This window comes from Oncorhynchus masou, chromosome 3 (assembly GCF_036934945.1).
Source record: "Oncorhynchus masou masou isolate Uvic2021 chromosome 3, UVic_Omas_1.1, whole genome shotgun sequence".
NCBI lineage: Eukaryota > Metazoa > Chordata > Actinopteri > Salmoniformes > Salmonidae > Oncorhynchus > Oncorhynchus masou.
Window position 1 is genome coordinate 44364699 of NC_088214.1, and position 13492 is coordinate 44378190.

Below are 13492 nucleotides of genomic sequence, written 5' to 3' on the forward strand. Positions count from 1 at the left end.
ACTTAAGAAACTGCAATGGTTGAAAGTGGTCAACACTTTTGTAGTTAAAGATATTTTTTATATTTTATGCTGAGCCAACACCCAAACTAGGCTAATCATACAGTATAGTCTTGTGAGAGAGACATTTTTTAATTTCCCAAAACAAAAAAAGGTCTCATTCTCTCCATAACTGAGGTAATATTATCCAACTGGCTTCCTCTAACATCGGTTCCCTTGTTTCCACTGAAACAAAGGAAAAGCCCCTATGCCCTGAGATCTGAACATAGCACCGAAAAACGAAGAAATAGTGACTGGATCTGGATAATGAAACCATTCCTTTAATATATTCTACAATATACTGTGCCATGTCCAAATTACCCCGGCCCCGAATGTTAAGAAAATATCATCCAACTTTGCAAATGTTGTCTCACCTGCAAATTCCAATAATCTTCTTTATCACTCACAGAACCTGTCGAGACATTGCACAGCTTGGATTGTGGGAGTGATATGTAAAACTGAGCCACAATTCATATTCCATTTCCCTTTCCTTTTCTCTCTCTCGCAGAACAGCTAAGGGTATGCGCAAACAATAGTCTTCAAAATCACTGCGGAGCGAAGCAACTGCACTGAGCTGAATTAGTGTTGAAATATGATTACATTACTTCTCTTTACAGGGACCACTAGAAAAGCAATGGAGCAGCTGAAAAAGTAACAGATGACGAGGGGTTAAAAGCAAAGGCATACTATAGGACTTGAAGATTCTACGCCTGTGACAGGACTAATCATAGAAAGATTACATTCAATAAATCTGTGTAACGCGACTGACACACACGCTTTTGTGTTGTTCCTCAAAGACAAACAGTCAAGTCAAAGTAATACACTGCCCTAGGGCAGTGGTTCCCAAACTTTTATAGTCCCGTACCCCTTCAAACATTCAAACTCCAGCTGCGTACCCCTCTCTCGCACCAAGGTCAGCACACTTTCAAATGTTTTTTTTGCCATCATTGTAAGCCAGCCAGACACACACACACACACACTATACGATACATTTATTAAACATAAGAATGAGTGACCAGGCTCGTGGAAAGTGACAAAGAGCTCTTCTAGGACCAGGGCACAAATAACAATGATCAATAATTTTGCTCTTTAGTAAACCAGCTTACATATAAAACCTTATTTGTTCATCGAAAATTGAGAATAACTCACCACAGGTTAATGAGAAGGGTGTGCTTGAAAGGATGTAAATAACTCTGCAATGTTGGGTTGTATTAGAGTCTCAGTCTTAAATCATTTTCCACACAGTCTGTGCCTGTATTTAGTTCATGCTAGTGAGAGCCGAGAATCCACTCTCACATAGGTGCGTGGTTGCCAAGGCAGGATACTCTTGAGCGCAGCCCAAACCAGAAATCTGGCAGTGGCTTCTGATTTAAATTCCATTTCCACAGAACCGCTTGTTGCAATTTCGATGAGGCTCTCTTGTTCATATATTGGTAAGTGGACTGGAGGCAGGGCATGAAGGGGATAATGAATCCAGTTGTTTGTGTCATCTGTTTCAAGAAAGTACCTGAGTAATTGTGCACCCAACTCCCTCAGGTGCTTTGCTATATCACATTTGACATTGTCCTTAAGCTTGAGTTAATTTGCACACAAACAAAATCATACACTGATGGAAAGACCTGTGTGTTGTTAATGCAGACAGAGAAGAGCAACTTCTTAATCATAGCCTCAATTTTGTCCCGCACATTGAATATAGTTGCGGAGAGTCCCTGTAATCCTAGATTCAGATCATTCAGGCGAGAAAAAACATCACCCAGATAGGCCAAGCGTGTGAGACCTAATCATCATGCAAGTGGTCAGATAAGTGAAAATGATGGTCAGTAAAGACAACTTTAAGCTCGTCTCTCAATTTAGAAAAAACATGTCAATACTTCGCCCCTTGATAACCAGCACACTTCTGTATGTTGTAAAAGAGTTACATGGTTGCTGCCCATATCATTGCATGGTTCAGAAAATACAGAGTTCAGGGGCCTTTCTTTAACAAAGTTGCCCATTAGTTATATTTCAGATGGTGTCAACATAAATTGTCATGCACTTTGAAGTAGAATGTCCATTTAAAAACTCACCAGAAGTGACCTCGCAGTCGTTCTACATAAAATTCTTGCCAACATCCTAGGGGAAACGCTGATGTGCTGCTCTTAGAGGGGTTGGCTGACAACTAGTGGTGTAACGGAGTGGTTGATCTGTACGTATCACCCCCGCGGTTCAGTGCGCATGTGAACCCCGGATCAATTGCAAAGTTTAACCATCATAATGTGAAATAGTTTTACTGCCGCTGTTACTTTTTAAAGTAATAATTCCCTCGATGCAGAGTTGCAGTGAAAAGATAAAGACAGATGCGTGCTGTGTTTTACTTTTAAAGCAGTTGTGTGTACTGTTCACTTGAGTGGGGCATGTTCAAATCAATCCTTGATGCTCGCGTTGCAAAAAGCATAGAAGACAAAAAAGAGCAGTGACAGCCATGGCTAGCGGAGGAGCTGAAGAACTGGAAAAGCCTCCCGCTTCATTTAAGTCTCATGTATGGGAGCATTTTGGCTTTCCTGTCAGATATGGAATGAGGGTGGTGGACAACACCATTACGGTGTGTAGGCATTGTGCCACAAGAAAGCTGTGTGGATCATGAAAATACATTGAGCATGGCCACACAATTAAAGCGTCATCACCCTGGTGTGTCAGTGACGGGAGCCAACTCAACCAAGAAACAACAACTTCTCACTGCGGCATTTAAGCAGCCCTTTGCTGCAGAATCAGACCGGGCCTAAGCCATCACCAAATCTATTGGGATGTTTATCTCTGCAGACATGAGGCCATACTCTGTTGTGGAAAACAAAGGGTTTAAAAATATGGTTAAAGTGATTGAGCCACGCTACGAAATCCCCTGGCGCACCCACTTCAGTATAAAGATCGTGCCAGATCGTTATGAACAGGAAAAGATCCAAATTGACAACAAATTATCCAAGGCATCCTCTGTTTCCCTCACCACAGACGGCTGGACCTCCAGGGCAACGGAAAGCTACGTGACTGATCACGACACCACTTAGGAGTGGGAGATGCGAAGTCTGGTGCTACAGACACACCCCCTCTATGAGATTCACACAGGCACAAATCTGGCACAGGTACTGCTAGCAGTAGCAGAGTGGAAGCTAGAGAGTAGAGGTCGACCGGTTATGATTTTTCAACGCCGATACCGATTATTGGAGGACATAAAAAGCCGATACTGATGAATCGGCTGATTTTTTAAATTTATTTGTAATAATGACAATTACAACAATACTAATTTCACACGCATTTTAACTTAATATAATACTTTTTTTTTTAAATGTAGCCTTAAATAAATAATGAAACATGTTTCAATTTGGTTTAAATAATGTAAAAACAAAGTGTTGGAGAAGAAAGTAAAAGTGCAATATGTGCCATGTAAGAAAGCAACAAGCTGGTAGTTCCTATTAACATGAGTCTTCAATATTCACAGATAAGAAGTTTTAGGTTGGAGTTATTATAGGAATTATAGGACTATTTCCCTCTATACCATTTGTATTTCATATACCTTTGACTATTGGATGCTTTTATAGGCACTTTAGTATTGCCAGTGTAACAGTATAGCTTCCGTCCCTCTCCTCGCTCCTACCTGGGCTCGAACCAGGAACACATCGATAACAGCCACCCTCGAAGCAGCGTTACCCATGCAGAGCAAGGGGAACAACTACTCCAAGTCTCAAAGCGAGTGATGTTTGAAACGCTATTAGCGCGCACCCGCTAACTAGCTAGCCATTTCACATTGTTACACCAGCCTAATCTCGGGAGTTGATAGGCTTGAATTGATAAACAGCAGAGCTGCTGTCAAAACGCACAAAAGTGCTGTTTGAATGAATGCTTACGAGCCTGCTGCTGCCTACCATCGCTCAGTCAGACTGCTCTATCAAATCATACACTTAATTATAACATAATATGCTCGAATCCGGACACTATCATCTCGAAAACAAAACATTTATTCTTTCAGTGAAATACGGAACCTTTCCATATTTTATCTAACGGGTGGCATCCATTAGTCTGAATATTCCTGTTAGGTTGCACAACCTTCAATGTTATGTCATAATTACGTAAAATTCTCGTTTGAAGTGCTATTAGCGAACACCCAGCTAACTAGCTAGCCGTTACACCAGCCATTAGGCTGATAGGTTTGAAGTCATAAACAGTGCTGTGCTTGCAAAGAGCTGCTGGCAAAACGCACGAAAGTGCTGTTTGAATGAATGCTTACGAGCCTGCTGCTGCCTACCATTGCTCAGTCAGACTGCTCTATCAAATCATAGACTTAATTATAACATAATACCACACAGAAATACAAGCCTTTGGTCATTAATATGGTCGAATCCGGAAACTATAATTTTAAAAACAAAACGTTTATTATTTCAGTGAAATACAGAACTGTTCGGTATTTTATCTAACGGGTGGCATCCCTAAGTGTAAATATTCTTGTTACATTGCACCACCTTCAATGTTATGTCATAATTATTAAAAATTCTGGCAAATTAGTTTGCAATGAGCCAGGCTGCCCAAACTGTTGCATATACCCTGACTCTGCGTGCAATGAACGCAAGAGAAGTGACAATTTCACCTTGTTAATATTGCCTGCTAACCTGGATTTATTTTAGCTAAATATGCAGGTTTAAAAATATACACTTCTGTGTATTGATTTTAAGAAAGGCATTGATGTTTATGGTTAGGTACACGGAGCAACGACAGTCCTTTTTCACGAATGCGCACTGCATCGATTATATGCAACGCAGGACACGCTAGATAAACTAGTAATATCAACCATGTGTAGTTATAACTAGTGATTATGATTGATTAAGTTTAATGCTAGCTAGCAACTTACCTTGGCTTCTTACTGCATTCGCATAACAGGCGGGCGCCTCGTGAGGCAGGTGGTTAGAGCGTTGGACTAGTTAACCATAAGGTTGCAAGATTGAATAACTGAGCTGACAAGGTAAAAATCCGTCGTTCTGCCCCTGAACAAGGCAGTTAACCCACCATTCCTAGACCGTCATTGAAAATAAGAATGTGTGCTTTACAGACTTGCATCATTAAATAAAAGGTGTAAAAAATATATATATTTAATTATTTTTTTAAATCGGCAAAATCGGCATCCAAAATTACCGATTGTTATGAAAACTTGAAATCGACCTCTACTAGAGGGCCAATAGCAATATCCCAACCACCACAGATAATGCCAAAAACCAAGTAAATGCAGTGATAGTGGCTGGACTGAGGCCACAGATAGCTTGCTTTGCGCGTGATAAATTCAGCATCCCAAAGGGGAATCTGAGTGAACCAGATGGAACGCCTTCTTGGGAGGATCAGGAAGGTGGTTTCCTTTTTCCACCAACAGCTACCGACCCACAAGCTCATAAACGATGTCACAACGAGATGGAACTCCACTTATGACATTTTGGAGGACAATCTTAAGCAGCAGCCAGCTGTATACTCTGCACTGACAGACTAGACCCTGGAAAAATTATTATAGATTATTAAAGATACTTCTTTGATGATGACGTGAAAGTGGCAGAGGAGGTCCTCCAGGTGCTCAAACCCCTCAAAACAGTTACATCCCTATTGAGCACTGAAACTGTGTCCATGATTCTACCTCTGAAAACAAGGATTCTACAATCCATGGCCCCCCCAAGTGAGGAAGACAGCACCATCACTAGAGATGTCAAGGCTGCCATTAGAGAGGACCTGAACCCCAGATAACCCCCTAATGTACAGAACTACCTTCAATGATCTACTGCACTGGATCCAAGTCCCTGTCTCACCTAGACCCTGCCCTACACCGGAGGACATGCAGTGATCTCACCACTGAGATTGTGGCCATTAAAGAGGTAAAAACATTTACTTATTTTTACAAATAAGAGTGAATTACTTAAATAATTAATATACTGCAGTCTAATCTTAGTCTATGCTATTGCTATTAGAATCATCCATATTTTATTTGGAATAATGGCACTTATTAAATATTATTGCCACAATTATAGTTCTATGAAATATGAAAATAGTTTGTTTAATAGATCATTTTTTTCTGCAGGGTCAAGCCACAGAGCCGACAGGAGCAGACTCGGAGGCATCTCCTCCACAAAAGAATTTGGCCATGAAGGAGCTTTCAAGGAGACTTTTGCGAGCAAGGACACAGGCAAGACGTTTGCCAACACCATCAAAGAGGTGGTTGCATCCTACAAGGCAGCAAGTGGCATTCCAGTGGATGGTGATCCACTGGCATAATGGAAAAGCAATGAGTGCAAATACCATCACATTGCCATGATGGCAAGATGCTACCTGGCTGTGCCTGGCACTTCAGTTCTTGGCGAGAGGGTGTTCTCCACGACAGGGTACATAGTGACTGTAAAGAGGTCTACCCTCTCCCCAGAGAATGTAGACATCCTCATCTTTTTGAAAAATTATTTGAAGTTATAAGCTTAGGTCTGCTTTTCTTTCTTTCTTTTTGTACTTTTTATTGATGTGGACTAGAGGTCGACCGATTAATTGGAATGGCCGATTAATTAAGGCCGATTTCAAGTTTTCATAACAATCGGAAATCGGTATTATTGGACTCCGATTTTGCCAATTTATTTTTTTACACCTTTATTTAATCGTTATTTAACTAGGCAAGTCAGTTAAGAACACATTCTTATTTTCAATGACGGCCTAGGAACGAGGCAGAACGACAGATTCTTACCTTGTCAGCTCGGGGGATCCAATCTTGCAACATTACAGTTAACTAGTCCAACGCTCTAACCACCTGCCTCAAGAGGAGCCTGCCTGTTACGCGAATGCAGTAATCCAAGGTAAATTGCTCGCTAGGATTAAACTTCTTATAAAAAATAATAAATCAACAACTGTCGTTGCTCCAATGTGTACTTAACCAAACATTATTGCCTTTCTTAATATCAATACACAAGTATATATTTTTAAACCAGCATATTTAGCTAAAAGAAATCCAAGTTAGCAGGCAATATTAACCAGGTGAAATTGTGTCACTTCTCTTACATTCACTGCACGCAGAGTCAGGGTATATGCAACAGTTTGGGCCGCCTGGCTCTTTGCGAACTAATTTGCCAGAATTTTACATAATTATGATATAACACTGAAGGTTGTGCAATGTAACAGGAATATTTAGACTCATGGATGCCACCCTTTAGATAAAATACGGAACGGAATAAACGTTTTGTTTTCGAGGTGATGGTTTCCGGATTTGACCTAAGGCTCGTATTTCTGTGTGTTTATTATAGTTAAGTCTATGATTTGATATTTGATAGAGCAGTCTGACTGAGGGGTGGTAGGCAGCAGCAGGCCCGTAATAGTCAAAGGTATATGGTTTAGAGAGAAATAGTTGACACGTTATAATTCCTGTAATAACTTGTGGCTGAACTTGAAAAGGGTTCCTTCGTTATTTTACCATTAATGTCTTCCATAGAGAATGTCTTGATCTACTTCAAATAAGGTCTGTGTTTCGTGCAGGCTTAAACAGCCTCAGCGTTTTGATACCCTTGTAAATCTCACTAGGATAAGGTAATGTTTGTCAAACTATTTTCATAAATCCACTCTACAAAAAAAAAAGATCTTCGGTTATATTTAGCCAATATTGATCAGTTACCTTGTCCTATGGATATCTAAACAGTTATAAAATTGGCAAGGTGGTGTAGGCCTACACGAAACGCAGACCTTAATTTAAGTGAATCTAAAAAAATATGCTATGGAATAAATTAATGAAGGAACCACTTTTCAGATTTTGCTAGGTGTCATGGGCATTATGACTCGCACTTTGGTAGTCAATTCTAACCATGTCCATTATTAAAATAGGATTTCCTGCATATAGAAATTACAGTTTTTGTTTTCAACATTCATCACAGGTAACTTACTCTCAACTGTTTGAATAAAAATAGAGTTTGTCTCCTAAGCAGACTTCAGTATCATTGTCACTTCAGAGCTGTGTGTGTGTTTTACAGATGGCAGAGAAAAGCAGAGCATCAGTGTGGGACTAGATGGAATTGGCACCAGGGAAAGCAAGGCGTCTAATTTGTGATAAAGATGTAAGCACGGGGTCAGCAACAGCTAAATAAAAAAATACCACCAACCTTTTGGAATCACCTTAAGAACACCCATCCAAAAGCCCATATGTATTATATTAAGTTAAAATAAGTGTTCCTTGTTCATTCAGTATTGTTGCAATTGTCATTATTACAAAAATGTGTATATATCCATATATACACACACACACACACACACACACAGAGGGGCAAAAAAATATTTAGTAAGCCACCAATTGTGCAGGTTCTCCCACTTAAAAAGATGAGGCCTGTAATTCATCATAGGTACACATCAACTATGACAGACAAAATTTAAAAAAAAAATATGAATTTATTTGCAAATTATGATGGAAAATAAGTATTTGGTCACCTACAAACAAGCAAGATTTCTGGCTCTCACAGACCTGTAACAACTTCTTTAAGAGGCTCCTCTGTCCTCCACTCGTTACCTGTATTAATGGCACCTGTTTGAACTTGTTATCAGTATAAAAGACACCTGTCCACAACCTCAAACAGTCACACTCCAAACTCCACTATAGCCAAGACCAAAGAGCTGTCAAAGGACACCAGAAACAAAATTGTAGACCTGCACCAGGCTGGGAAGACTCTGGTGATTCTGCAATAGGTAAGCAGCTTGGTTTGAAGAAATCAACTGTTGGAGCAATTATTAGGAAATGGAAGACATACAAGACCACTAATAATCTCCCTTGATCTGGTGCTCCACGCAAGATCTCACCCCGTGGGGTCAAAATGATCACAAGAACGGTGAGCAAAAATCCCAGAACCACACGGGGGGACCTAGTGAATGACCTGCAGAGAGCTGGGACCAAAGTAACAAAGCCTACCATCAGTAACACACTACGCCACCAGGGACTCAAATCCTGCAGTGCCAGAAGTGTCCCCCTGCTTAAGCCAGTACATGTCCAGGCCCGTCTGAAGTTTGCTAGAGAGCATTTGGATGATCCAGAAGAAGATTGGGAGAATGCATTATGGTCAGATGAAACCAAAATAGAACTTTACGGTTAAAACTCAACTCGTCGTGTTTGGAGGACAAAGAATGCTGAGTTGCATCCAAAGAACACCATACCTACTGTGAAGCATGGAGGTGGAAAGGGACCAGGACGACTGATCCGTGTAAAGGAAAGAATGAATGGAGCCATGTATTTTGAGATTTTGAGTGAGAACCTCCATCCATCAGCAAGGGCATTGAAGATGAAACGTGGCTGGGTCTTTCAGCATGACAATGATCCCAAACACACCGCCTGGGCAACGAAGGAGTGGCTTCGTAAGAAGCATTTCAAGGTCCTGGAGTGGCCTAGCCAGTCTCCAGATCTCAACCCCATAGAAAATCTTTGGAGGGAATTGAAAGTCCGTGTTGCCCAGCAACATCCCCAAAACGTCACTGCTCTAGAGGAGATCTGCATGGAGGAATGGGCCAAAATACCAGCAACAGTGTGTGAAAACCTTGTGAAGACTTACAGAAAACGTTTGACCTCTGTCATTGCTAACAAAGGGTATATAACAAAGTATTGAGATAAACTTTTGTTATTGACCAAATACTTATTTTCCACCATAATTTGAAAATAAATTCATAAAAAATCTTACAAATGTGATTTTCTGGATCTTTTTTTCTCATTGTCTGTCATAGTTGAAGTGTACTACCTATGATGAAAATTACAGGCCTCTCATCTTTTTAAGTGGGAGAACTTGCACAATTGGTGGCTGACTAAATACTTTTTTGCCCCACTGATTGATTGATGTATGTATGTATGTATGTATACATACATACATACATACATACATACATACATACATACATACATACATACATACATACATATACACACACCATTATATACACACACATATATATTTTAAAAAAAGTTTTTGTTTTTTTTAATAATCTGTATCTGCTTTTTTTGTCCTCCAATAATCAGTATCGGCGTTGAAAAATCATAATCGGTCGACCTCTAATGTGGACACAGGGTATTTTTTAATTCACTATCGTTCAAAGGAAGAAGTTATCATGCCTCATATTGCACTTTAACAATTGAGTATTGAATATTTTAAAATTCTATTTAAACATTCCTTGCTGTAAGTGTTATTTAAGTAATAAATGGAAAGCAAAGCTATGTTTGTCTCCCTTTTTCTTTTTTTGCAGATCCGAAAATGTATCTGATCAATGACTTTAAACCGTGATCCGATCCGTGAGTTTTGTGATCCGTTGCACCACTACTGACAACGTTGTGAAAATGACACACACATCAATGGGGCCAGAAGCCATGCTTTGTTATGATACTGAACAGTCAGATAGCAACAATGACAAGAATCTGCCTAGTGGGGAATCGTTTTATCTTGACACCAGGTCTTGCTTTGAGGTGTTTTTACTGATTTCATGTAAAATCAAAGTTTATTGGTCGAGTACAGACATTTGCAGATGTTAACGCAGGTGCAGCGACATGTTTGTGTTTCTAGCTCCAACAGTGCAGTAATACCTAGCAATAAAAAACACAATCCAGAAAATTAAACAAGTAAGGAAATTAAGAAATATCAGAACGAGCAATGTCAGAGACCGGAATATGTATACTAGGGCTGTCCGACAACAAAATAATATTGGTTAACTAAAAGTTGTCTATTCTTTCGACCAATCGATTGGTAGAAAATTTGAAATTTTATTTTTTCATAGACAATGTTTTAATAAAATCAACTATATACAATCCATTCAGAAAGTACTCAGACCCCTTCACATTGTTACGTTACAGCCTTATTAAAAAAAATATTTTTAAACATTGTCAATCTACACACAATACCCCATAATGGCAAAGCAAAACCCGAAATAACAAAAAGGTATGATTTGGAAAGACACATAAAGGTCCCACAGTTAACAGGGCTCTAGAGTGTGAGTATTTCACTCGCATTTGCCCCTAAAAATAGATACAGTGGGGAGAACAAGTTTTTGATAACCTGCAAAATCGGCAGTGTTTCCTACTTACAAAGCATGTAGAGGTCTGTAATTTTTATCATAGGTACACTTCAACTGTGAGAGACAGAATCTAAAACAAAAATCCAGAAAATCACATTGTATGATTTTTAAGTAATTAATTTGCATTTTATTGCATGACATAAGTATTTGATACATCAGAAAGAGGCAGGGGGGCATATAATCCCAATCCACTGTATGCCACATCATTTATTTGTTACAAACCTCTCTATGATTTAGTTTTATTTGTTAGCATGGAATGTTAAACAATACTTCACAGGCTAGAACTGGCAATACTGACCATTCAGAAGAAAGAGCAAAAGGTGTCTTGTGTACGATCGTCTGAATCTGATATGGAAGACTTATCACTTCAGGAGAAAATCCAAACGAGAGCTCGGGCAAGAGCTCGGTGTGGATATTTGTCTAGCGTCAATTGGAACTCGCTGGATCCCCCATGTCCACAGAACCCTCAGTGTTCCTGCGGCATGGGCGGACAAAGCAGGTCAGTTTTACACAGGAAATGTAATAACACACGCTGTTTTAAAAAGAAAATAAATTCAAGACTCAAATTAACTTTCAGAATCAAGTAATTGACAGGTGACAGTTTATTTACTCACTACTTAACAGATAAAGCGGGAAATGGAGAATGCACTTGTGTATTCTGCCATTTTCTCACAGACATGTTTGAGTGAGCTATCCTCACTTAGCCTCCCCCAAGCCATGTCAGAGTTGAGCAAGACAGTGACCAGACTGGAAGCACTAAAGCTTAGGGCAAGGGCAGGACGTATGCTGGAGAAGATCCAGACCATGCTTGTTCAGTAGCAGGGTGATGAGAAGAGATTCCAGGTGTGTTAGGATGAGAGCTTGTTAGGATGTTAGAGAAATTGATGATTAAGACAGATTCTCAGTGTCAGAATTGGGGCGGTAGGGTTGCCTAGTGGTTAGAGCGTTGGACTAGTAACCGAAAGGTTGCAAGTTCAAATCCCAGAGCTGACAAGATAAAAAATATGTCATTCTGCCCCTGAACAGGCAGTTAACCCACTGTCCCTAGGCTGTCATTGAAAATAAGAATTTGTTCTTAACCTTTTAAAGGTATAGGGGGCAGCATTTTCACTTTTGGATAAATAACATGCCCAATTTCAACTTCCTGCTACTGATGCCAGGAATATAAGAAATGCATATTATTAGTAGATGTGGATAGAAAACACTGAAGTTCCTAAAACTGTTTGAATCATGTCTGTGATTATAACAGAACTTATGTAGCAGGCAAAACCCCGAGGACGAACTGTTCAGAATTTATTTTTTGCCTCTGACTGCTCCCTTAGTTGTCTTTGCAAAGGGATATTTGATAGGAACCATTTTTTCAGTCCCTATCACTTCCACTGGATGTCACCAGTCTTTGGAATTTGGTTGAGGTTATTCATTTGTGCAACGAAGAAGAAGCACATCCTGGAACAACATTACCCTATTGAGAGTTGCGCAAGACGTAAAAAGGAGCATGGTTTGTTTACTGCTGTAATGAATACAGATTGCCCCGTCTACAATTTGATCGATTATTAATGTTTAAAAATACCTAAAGTTGTATTACAAAAGTAGTTTGAAATATTTTGGCAAAGTTTATAGGCAACTTTGAAATGTTTTGTAGTGACGTTGTGTTTTTGTTTTTTTTTGGATCAAACGCGCTTAATAAATGGACATTTTGGGTATTGGAATTAATCGGGGAAAAAAGGACCAATTGTGATGTTTATGGGACATATTGGAGTGCCAACAAAAGAAGCTCGTCAAAGGTAATACATTTTTTATATTTTATTTCAGCGTTTTGTGTAGCGCCTGCAGTTTTGAAATATGCTACCCTCTTTATTGACATTGTGCTATCATCAGATAATAGCTTCTTAATGCTTTCGCTGAAAAGCTTTTTAAAATCTGACATGTTGGCTGGATTCACAACGAGTGTAGCTTTAATTGAGAATCTTACATGTGTGATTTAATGAATGTTTGATTTTATATCATTATTTGATATAATCCGGTTAACGGATTCCTTTGTCCTCAGAAATGCAATGGACTGCTGGTCCCTGTTTTTTTTCCAAGTGGGACGCAAGCGTCCCCTATACCATAAGAAGTTAACTGACTTGCCTAGTTAAATAAAGGTAAATAAAAAATGTATTTGTTGCCCAACAGAATGATTTGGGGATAAGGATAGAAATACAGGAGAAGTCTATAAAAATGTATGGGAGACAGACAAATGGCCAAATATTTCAGTGTGTGTGTTTTATTTCTGTTGAAGCAGCACATGGAGGTGGCCATCAACATCGGCGTGGATGATCTCAAAGCCAGGTTTGGTGGTTTGCTGAAGGATGAGGGTGTCCAGACCCCAGTGGAGTCTTTCAGAGTGCTA

General features: G+C 39.5%; 1 protein-coding gene across 6 annotated transcripts in view; it reads right to left on the bottom strand.

The window, feature by feature from the left end:
* The window catches only part of LOC135517745 (CMP-N-acetylneuraminate-beta-1,4-galactoside alpha-2,3-sialyltransferase-like), an 87307-nt gene that overhangs the window by 71195 nt on the left and 2620 nt on the right, over positions 1 to 13492 (bottom strand). For 2 of the 6 annotated variants that reach the window (XM_064942346.1, XM_064942331.1), the window contains exon 2: positions 11399 to 11575. The exons of 3 other annotated variants lie outside the window; for them this stretch is intronic. The gene's annotated coding sequence lies outside the window, so the exon portion shown is untranslated. Of the gene's footprint in view, positions 1 to 1185; positions 1282 to 11398; positions 11576 to 13492 lie in introns of those variants that run through there. One more of the 6 variants, XM_064942355.1, reaches the window with a different exon arrangement.